This window comes from Perca fluviatilis, chromosome 6, assembly GCF_010015445.1.
Source record: "Perca fluviatilis chromosome 6, GENO_Pfluv_1.0, whole genome shotgun sequence".
NCBI classification, from domain to species: domain Eukaryota; kingdom Metazoa; phylum Chordata; class Actinopteri; order Perciformes; family Percidae; genus Perca; species Perca fluviatilis.
The window spans coordinates 11,872,390-11,882,927 of NC_053117.1; the positions used below are offsets into that span (position 1 = coordinate 11,872,390).

At 37.5% G+C, this 10,538-nt stretch overlaps 2 long non-coding RNA genes across 2 annotated transcripts; both read left to right on the forward strand.

The window, feature by feature from the left end:
- The first annotated feature begins 1,102 nt into the window (after positions 1–1,102).
- Positions 1,103–4,570, forward strand: LOC120560076. Its single transcript, XR_005639416.1, has 5 exons — positions 1,103–1,121; positions 1,215–1,253; positions 1,358–1,384; positions 4,025–4,090; positions 4,427–4,570. It is a non-coding gene; the product is annotated as an uncharacterized LOC120560076 (long non-coding RNA).
- A 13-nt stretch (positions 4,571–4,583) lies between these two features.
- LOC120560077 lies at positions 4,584–8,380 on the forward strand. Its single transcript, XR_005639417.1, has 4 exons — positions 4,584–4,598; positions 6,430–6,494; positions 7,769–7,869; positions 8,084–8,380. It is a non-coding gene; the product is annotated as an uncharacterized LOC120560077 (long non-coding RNA).
- Positions 8,381–10,538: the final 2,158 nt, after the last annotated feature.

Sequence of the window (10,538 nt, forward strand, 5' to 3'; positions counted from 1 at the left end):
ACTGACTGATGTTTCTGTTCTGCATTGCTTAGGTACAGCCAGGTCTGCGGGCCGTGACAGGACAACTAATTAAGTGAGTATAGCCTTTCATTGTTGAATATTGCAGGCTGGTCACTTGGACTGTTGATCATGACTGACTGATGTTTCTGCTCTGCATTGCTTAGGTTCACCCAGGTCTGCGGGCCGTGACAGGTCAACTAGTCGTGAGTATAGCCTTTCATTGCTGAATATTGCAGGCAGGTCACTAGGACTAATGATAATGAATGACTGATGTTTCTGCTCTGCATTGCTTAGGCACACCCAGGTCTGCGGGCCGTGACAGGACAACTAGTCGTGAGTATAGCCTTTCATTGCTGAATATTGCAGGCAGGTCACTAGGACTAATGATAATGAATGACTGATGTTTCTGCTCTGCATTGCTAAGGCACACCCAGGTCTTTGGACAGGTCAACTAGTGGTGAGTTTAACTTTTCATTTTTAGATTATCAAATTAGTATGCAGGTTACTAACAATGTTGATCATGACTGACTGATGTTTCTGTTCTGCATTGCTTAGGTTCACCCAGGTCTGCGGGCCGTGACAGGTCAACTAGTCGTGAGTTTAACTTTTCATTGTTGAATATTGCAGGCTGGTCACTTGGACTGTTGATCATGACTGACTGATGTTTCTGCTCTGCATTGCTTAGGTTCACCCAGGTCTGCAGGCCGTGACAGGACAACTAGTCGTGAGTTTAACTTTTAATTTCCAGATTATCAAATCAGCAGGCAGCCGGTAACTAACACTTGATAATGACTGACTGATGTTTCTGTTCTGCATTGCTTAGGTACAGCCAGGTCTGCGGGCCGTGACAGGACAACTAGTCGTGAGTATAGCCTTTCATTACTGAATATTGCAGGCAGGTCACTAGGACTAATGATAATGAATGACTGATGTTTCTGCTCTGCATTGCTTAGGCACACCCAGGTCTTTGGACAGGTCAACTTGTGGTGAGTTTAACTTTTCATTTTTAGATTATCAAATTAGTATGCAGGTTACTAATTGGTCATGACAAACTGATGTTTCAGTTTTGGGTTCCACAGATTCCCAGGTCCAGGTCTGTGGGCGGGACAGTTCAATTAGTTGTAAGTATAGCCAGGCACAGTAGTGTTTTATTGAATATTAAATTAGCATAGGTAATTAGCACTATTGATAATGGCTACATTTGGGTTGCACAGGTTCATCCAGGTCTGTGGGCCGGGACAATTCAAGCAGTCGTGAGTATTGCCAGTTACATTTGGCTTGTCTTATTGAATATCAAATTAGCATGAATAATACTATTCATACTGGATAACTAATGTTGGTAGTTTGGGTTTCTCAGGTGTACACAGGTCCCAGGCTGTGGAAGGTAGGTCCATAGATCAACATGACATCATGACTTTGCATAAACATACACGCCACTTTCATGCCAAGTTGGGGTGTTATCTATACGCATTTTTGAGCTATCCGCGTGGTAAGATGTTATTCCGCGTGTCAGTCTACGCCGTTAAATGTCACAGTGAGTCCGCTGTATGTCAAAGCCATTAAAGTTCAGCGTGAAACGGAACAAAATGAATATCTATATCTGGGGAGTGATATTTTTTTTTCCCTAAGATGGTATGAAAAGATTAATAAATGTTCTTAACCCCAGTGGCCGGTTAGATTTAGGGACGGGGTTGGGGTAGGTCATATATATTTATACAGGGTTTCCGCGGGTCATTAAAAAGCATGAAAAGTAATTAAATAGATTTTGTGAAAATTAAGGCATGAAATGGCATGAAAAGCATTAACTTCGATGTTCGAAGGCATTAAAAATTATGTAAACTTGATGGAATAAAAAAATTATTTGTTTTTACGATTTATTTTGATTATATAAACATCTAAATCTAATTTTGATCAGAAGTATAGCGTAATGGTCACAGACAGTATTGGCTGTTTTTACGGTTGGTGCACAAAGTCGCGACACCGGATGCTAGTAATGCAACGTCGCGGTCGAGTCTACGGTATATGTGAGAGAGGGCCGTGGCAAAGAACGGAATAAATTTCAAATGACGGAAAAATGGGAAAATCTTCCTGCTTAGCTAAATGCCCGTGTATGTGAGTAGAGCGATCAGCGAGCTTGTTACGCCCGCAATCTCTTACCGCAGCCCGCAGGTTCCAGTTAATCTTATAATGGGTATGTGTTTTGAATTATTTAAATAAACAAATTCGGGGAAATAAACACCTCTTGTCCGCGAGTCTCATTGATAGAGCCGCGGTGAGGGGATCCATCAATGAGAGCTAGCCTCCTCCTAACTCTGACATTCACAAAAATACATTCAATTGAAATCCGAAATCGGACAAGTGTTAGCTAAGCTTTGTAAGACCTTGAGGAACCTGTAATATTCATGGCCGTACGAAATTCAAACTGTAAAAAATACTTTAGTTATCGAGAAGTGAGCAAGCTGCGATATGTCCCCATTGTAATGAATGGGACATATAGCAAGCACTGCTCGTCCTACAAAGACGCGTTCATAAAAATGCCTAAAAATCAAATCGGACACAACTGTTAGCTTTATAAGACACTGGGGAATGATGTTATATAAGTGGCGTGACGAAATTCAAACTGTAAATATAATTTAGTTATGCCGATAGTGTAGCTAGCTAGCTACGGCATTTCCCCATTGTAATGAATGGGACATATAGCAAGCAGCTGCTAGTCCTACAAAGACGTCTCGCGTTCAGAGAAATGCCTTAAAATCAAATCGGACACAACGGTTAGCTTTATAAGACATTAGGGAATGATGTTTATGTAAGTGGCGTGACGAAATTCAAACCGTAAATATATTATAGTTATGCCGACAGCCGGCCGCGGGGCGCGGTAGTGTAGTCTCCACAAAGAGTGACTTTGCCCTGGGTATGGGGCGCCCAGCAGACTGCCGCTTTCGTCAGACTGTGTGGAGCTCCTAAAGTCCGACCGTCTTACCAAATTTGCAATTAGCCATCAATTTTTGTAAAACAGCCCATATTTGAGATTTCTATAGTTGATTTCTCTGCTTAAAAGTCTCAGAAGTCAGGAAAGTGAATTTGGTAATGAAACATTGCAGTGTCTGGAATATGAGATTCTGTCGCTTCTCTAATGTGTGTGTATTGGGGATTCAGCTCAACCAATCAGCGGTCTCTAATGTGTGTGTATTGGGGATTCGCTCAACCAATCAGTCGCGTCTCTAATGTGTGCGCGTGGCAAATTCGCTCAACCAATCGCGCAGCTCATCTAAATATTCATGAGAATACCATATTTGGAAGAAAAGCTCTTGTTACAAATAGGGCCAAAACACAGGGATGCATAAGGGCCAGTAAAATATCAAACAGGCCATTTTCAGCCCAACCAATGTTACATACCCCATTAGGAGACCATAAGGAACAGTGTGAAATACCCTATATAATCATTCTATCACCCCTTTAATTATCGGTGCATGTTGTTTTGAGATCCGTTGGGCAGAGACGCTAGCTGCTCAGTGAACAGTGTTTTAAATATTTGTATTTCTGTGTTCTTATTTTGTGAAGCACTTTGTGTTGCGTTTAATGACTGTAAACCGTCTTGTGAGCCATCTGACAGTTAAATTTCGATTTTCAAATATAAAAAATTGGCATTGTCAAATGCTTACAATTTGTGTGTGAAAGTATCTGCAGTTGAACATGGGCATTAAATTAGTTTAAAGTGGCATGAAAAATGGCATGAAAAAGCATGAAATAAGATTTGCTGATACCTGCAGAAACCCTGTTATAGTCATTTAACGTTAAGTCAATGGACAACAAACGGCGTTGATAAACACGCAAAAAAGCGATTATGCGTGTTAATAGCACGCCACAAATGGAAATACGAATTGGCGTGTCATACATACGCTATTTCATGAGATCAGTCTGCATAGATGGTGAATGTCATTGGTTGTATCACTCAATGAGGCACATTGTGCAAGTGTTCTAAATATATTGATCGCTTCACACACTTTTTTTCTTTCCTGCTTAGGTCTTTCACATGAAATGTCCAGTTATAATAGGGATGTGCCAACCACATTCCCCCTGTCAGAAGCGAGTAAGTACAAGAATATTTTCATGTAACACCCAGACTAATTACTTATGTATACATTACATACTCTTTGTAACTGGTGAATCAGACTTCAGGTTTTCATTTTAATGCTTTGGCATTTATGACAACCATCTCTTAATAAAATTGTTATTTAATACAACTGATTTGTCAAATACAGGGTTAAAGTTTACCTGTTAAATAGTGTTATGTAACAAATTGAATAGTTATTCATTTTTCTGGGATTTCTAGAGAGCACACTTTTACTGAAATGCCTTGCTGTTACCAGAGAACCATGATTATAGTGAGTAATTTTTTTTTTTCTTAATTTGTCATTATTGCCAGAATTCCAAAAAATAGTGCTGACAAAGCTGGTGACTCTCACTGATGAGGTCAAACAACTCCAGAGGAGCATGCCTAAATCTAGCATTGAGATCATAAAGATTAACACCTTGGAAGAGTTCGAGAGGGAGGAGGCTTCTCTTCTGGATAAAACAAATTTAAATTTGAAACCTTGGTAAGAATTTTTCAACCTCTAATGAGCTTACAATTCTATTGATTATCCTTAACAAACGTATTCGTGATAGTTATCCCGAGTTGGTGGCAATCACGTGAGCTTTCACGCTAAACACAAAAACCAGAGCTTTGAATGTAAAATGATAGAGAACAGCCATTTGGAATCCATTCCTCTCAACATAAACACTTATTGAAAGAGAGAGAGAGAGTGTGTGTGTGATAGTGTATGTAATATTAATGCAAATTGTAACTTCACTAAGTCACTTGTTTTATATTTCCTTTTTATATTTACTTGAATACTGTGTAATGTACCTGTATTGCAAGTTGTTCTATTTTTTGTACTGGTTTTTATAAAAAAAAAATAAAAAAAAAAGAAGTGAAATTTGAAAAGTTAAAGTTCTGAATTGTCTTTGCATTCTGATTCCTCACTACATTAGAAGCATGACTGGCTCTTATTTGTAAGCAACAGCATATTTTTCCAGGGCCATGCAAACCCTTTATTACTAGTGTGGAAATATTCTACAATATTCACTAATGACAGTAAAATAGACCATGCTAAGTCAATTTACTGCAGTAATTCCTCTCAACAAGTAGAAAATGCATTGAACACTTGACTATGCATGAAAATAAAATAAAAAAATGTCATAAACCGGAAAACCGTCATCATTATAAAAAAAAAAAACGTGATATAAATTTTTGGTCAAACCGCCCAGCACTAACTTGACTTGACTAATGCCAATAGGGGGCTATCGCGGAACACAGAACGTTCTAACGGAAAACAGGTGTTATTTCTAGGGATGCACGATATTATCGGCACAACATCGGTATCGGCACAACATCGATATGATTATTTCTGCCCGATATATATCAGCCGATATGATTATGGTGTGTGGTGGAGGATTGGTAGACGTTCAAGTAAAAGATGTCATTTTTTATTTGAAATTTTTATTTATTTTATTCATAAGTACTGAAGTCTTAACTTAAAATGTAAATGTGGCACTGGCATATCATTTATTCTCTAAGTGAAATAATGTACAATTTTTTCAGTGGAGATTTGTAAAATCTACATGGTAGAATTAAATGTGTTTTGTTTGTCTTGTGTATTGCCTTATCTACAACACATGAGTGTAATATGGTAAACGTAGTACCACACTATCTCATCAAAAAATTAAAATATATAACTAAATAAAAAAGGATCTACAGTGGACAAAACTGTTGACAATATACGAATGCCAATATCGGCATCTCTGCCAATATCGCAACCTCCCTTCACTTTCCACTTTTCACTTCAATACACACACATCTGCAGTGGTAGGTGATGTCTTAGGTAACTTAAGTTTTGCTTATCATAATAAAATTTGTATTTCTGATCAAACTGCAGTATATTTCTTTTAATTAAAATGTTGAAATGTTAATATATCAGAAATGGCAACATCCGAACAGCAGGAGTTTTTGTTTTGCCAAGCTGCAAGTCAGTCAGGGTGATATGGTTCCAAAAGATTATGCGCGCTAATTTTGTTGTAAGGAGACACACCCTGCAGTCGCATTTTATGCCAGAAAATATATGCAAGAGAGTAATAAAGCAGAGATCTTATATATTGATACATTTCAATATCGATCCAGCAAATTCTTTCAGCTTTTGTTTTACCTCGCTGATAAAATGTTTTGGAAAAAAATGTTATATTTGAGTTAAAATATTTCAATTATTTCATGATTATACATATGATTTTTGTATGGTTTACATGTTATGTTTTTAGGGCAGCAAACAACTGGACCCAAATGTTCTCAATTTTTTACCATTAATATATTTGAATGTGTTTTTTTAATTATAGGTTTGTCAGCTGGCAAGAGTGGGTGGGAAAGATGTAAAGGACTGCACGCACAAAGTGATGGACAGGTATTTATTTACTTATTAACTTAACAGATCCGCAATCTGTTTTCATTTGGTAGTTTGGTTTAGTTGTTGGTTTAAGTAAAGAGTAGGACTGTGCACTAGGGTTTGGCAATATGGATAGTTTTTATATCTTGGTGTTTTTTAGCTAAATAGTGCTAAAAGATAAACTGTATATTATATATTTTATGAAAATGGCTACATTTGTAAGTCAAAGCCACCTTAGAGATGACATATGCACTTTTATTTAAACGGATGGTCATTAAAATAAAATGCAGCGGTTTACTTCCCTGTTTTATTCCCTACGTTGAATAAAAAAAGCCCTATTTCTGGTTTCCAACAACAATAACCGGAGGATTAAGGGGGAGAGAAGGAGAGACAGACATGGGCTCACGGACAAAAGAGGGCATGAGAGGAAATTCCACCAGATTTCACTCTTCTTGGCCAAATTTCTGTTATCTTTCTTTAAAATTAATAATTAAATTAATACAACTTTAAACTCTGTCGATTTATGTAAATTGCTCCTCAGATCTCTGCAGGGTAAATCCATACAGCTATCTAGACTATCTGTCCAATCTGAGTTTTCTTGTTGTGTGCAATTAAAACAACTTTTGAACATGTATGTTACACCATAAGAAATTTCTTCCCAAGGCTAATTTGCAGTGGCACCGTGGCTTGGCTGGCGCCAATCCCAGAATGCCCGCGCCAAAACGCATGCATACTAGAAATAGAACCGACGCGCCCATTTTTCACGCGATAACATGTTGTTTGAAAGTCTCTAGGTTTTGACATAAATGCAGATATAAATGTAATAAAAAATTCAATACTTTTTACTTGAATAAAAGTCAATACTTCCAAAGTTGTCTTCAAATCAAATCAGTATATTTTTATGTTTAACATGAAGTGTACTACTGTAGTAAATCAATTGGAAACGGTGTGTACAGACAAGGCTAGCAGCGACGTCAGACACGTTTCTGGTGTGCAAAAGACAGAAAAATGCAACGCAGCCGCCACAAAGAAACGCCAGGCTCATGCGACGCAGCCAATTTGTGTAGCCAGCCTAAGGCTAACGCTGGCTAATTTATGAAGCCCTATGTCCTTCTCAGCTAAGAGGTGTAATGTATGTAGAGATATGGTTATATTGTATAGTGTTTTTTCAGGCAATTTGATGAAGGTAAAAATAGTGTGGCTGTGCCAATGCAAAATCACTGTTTTTTTTTTAAGACAATTCTGCATGTGGTGGAATAATTGCATATTATTTTTGTCTTGGATTGGATTAGGCTCTTCACCAACAACCTAATGACACTGTTTAATTTGAAAGGGAAGGGAAAAAAAGATAAAATTGGGCTCGAAGACAAGAAATTGTTTTCAGCAATAAAAGGTAAGATTTTATATTATGGTAATTTAAAAAAAATGTGTGTGGAATGCTTAATATCAGGCTTGATGTAATTTTACTTAATTTGTGATCTATTTCATTTAATTGATGTTACTCAAATTTTCATCTAAGCATAATCTGTATCTATGCTGCAAGCTAAACCACAACAGTGGCATTTGAATTGATTTATTTTACATAGGATTTTTTGCTTTGATTGTAGCTGCTGTCATGAAATGGGACGCAGCTGCCACAGAGGCCCAAATAAAGTCGGCGGCATCGGACCACCTAAAACATGCCCCTGGGAGAGTAGGGGGTGGTGGTTATAAATAAATAAATATACTGTGCTAATATTACAAAATTTTATAGCACTTTTATTTTACTTTACTGTTCTGACTTTTAAGTTTTATTATGTTATTGTGTTAATTTATACTTGCTGTTCTTGTTTTAAGTATTAGTGTGTTGTTGGTTTAATTTAAACTGCTGTTCTGGTTTTAAGTTTTTCTAAATATTACTAATAAAAATATATTTTGAAATTTAAATAGTTGATTTCTTGAAGTGATCAGTTTGTTTAGAGAAAAATGGTAAGCAGTTTATTACAATTATATTGATAAGATACAAAAATGCAAGACTATATAAACTAAAAAATTATTCAATTGAATAATCAATATAATCCATATTCTTTCAAATAATTTAGGTCTATGGTCTGTCTGCAGTTTCATGACACACAACCATTAACAATGAGTAACTGGGTTTTTCTCAGTGAGAACTAACTCACCTAACGCCATTGTTTGAAGTAAACATTTTTATTTTTTATTTTGATCCTTGCAAATATGTCCAGATGGGATTTCCATGTTAATAGAAGCCTTTCTTAACAGAATCTTAACAGTCATCTTTGACATTTCTACAGAAAACGCATCTAATACAACTTTTATTCTGGCAGTCTAAAAATGACATATTTAGCACGTTTTTGACATCTAAATAATGTCCTAAAAAGACGTCAATGAAACTTTCATTCTGGCTCCTGTGAGAACGTCTTCTGGATGTCTAACAACTACGTCCCGTAGAACCTCTTTAATTTACGTCTATACAACGTCCAGAAAAGACGTCAATGAAACTTTCATTCTGGCTCCTGTGAGAACGTCTTCTGGATGTCTAACAACTACGTCCGTAGAACGTCTTTAATTTACGTCTATACAACGTCCAGAAAAGACGTTCAAAAACTTTCATTCTGGCTCCTGTGAGGACGTCTTCTGGATGTCTAACAACTACGTTCCGAAGAACGTCTTTAATTTACGTCTATACAACGCCGTCCAGAAAAGACGTTTTTTGGATGTCTAAGAATGACGTCTTTAGTACGTCTTTAAATTTACGTCTATACAACGTCCAGAAAAGACGCGTAAAAAACTTTCATTCTGGCTCCTGTGAGGACGTCTTCTGGACGTCTAAGAATGATGTCTTTAGACGTCTTCTAGACTACTTCTTGCTCTCGCGGTCGGGTGTTTTGGCCGGAAAGTCCCGTATTTTACCCTTCTTCTCCCCCCCCTCCTACCTGGTATTTTCTCCGTAAAATCTCCGTATTTTAACCTGCGTTATTAAAAAATAATAATACCCCGGGCCCGAGCGGAGTTAAAAAAAAAAAAAACATTCCCAATCTGAGCTCTGTCACTAGCCTCGCGATAACTGCCACCTGCAGTAGCCTACTACAGGTACTGTAGGTGTCAGTTGTCGCGAGGTTAGTGTGTGAGGTCAGATGATGAGTGACAACGCGGGGGAAAAAAAGAAGAAAAAAAAACAGAGACGGATGATGGACGCTACGACAGAGACGGTGCGCTGCCAAAACATATGAAGGCTTAACTATGCATTCCCCATAGCAAAAATTTCCCTTATTTTCAAATCCAAAACTTGACAGGTATGGCCTACATGTGTGTTGACTCAGCAGAGATGTTACATTAGAAAAAGTTTATCTACAAGAGAATAGTTAAAAGTAATACAGAATGCCTGAGGGCCTTATTTTTCTATATTTTCAATTGTTTCCAGCATAAATTGATGTAGAAAGGGGTAGAAAAAGGTGTTTAATGCTCAAAATTGGAACCAAAACCTATGCCACTGGGTTGTGCCGGCTAGCTGTGACTGGTCCAGATGTTTGTGCCAGCTCACCAGGGGGGCAGATACTGGGAAACTTTGGGACACTATTGTGCTTCTCTGTGCATCTCTAAATGTAACTGTAAATAATTAATTAAATGTTTCATAAAATGAACAAATAGTCTTTCTTTTCCCCAAAAATTACATACAGTAAGTGGGGCACAGAGGAGGAGGGCCAAACATTACTGGGCCTTGGCACAAAAAAAAAGTTTGAGAAAGGCTGTGATATAACACATGCACAAAATGAGCCATGGTTTGTCTTTTGTCTTGCTGTTGGTATTTTTCAGTCTATTTTCTGCTGGACCTTGTGGTGGAGAAAGGCCTTGATTGAAGAATTAATTTCCCTCACTGCCTAATCTAATTAGGTTTGGTCTTTGGCCACCAGTCCCCCTGGTGTCCAAAAAATGGTTATTTCTATTTATTTAGTTTTGATTAGAATTTATGTAAATCAGTGGTTCTCATTCTTTAGAATTTCAGTGGTTCTAGTAGATCCCTTTGGTAGACCAATGCTAATTTAACTTTGGGACCCTGGT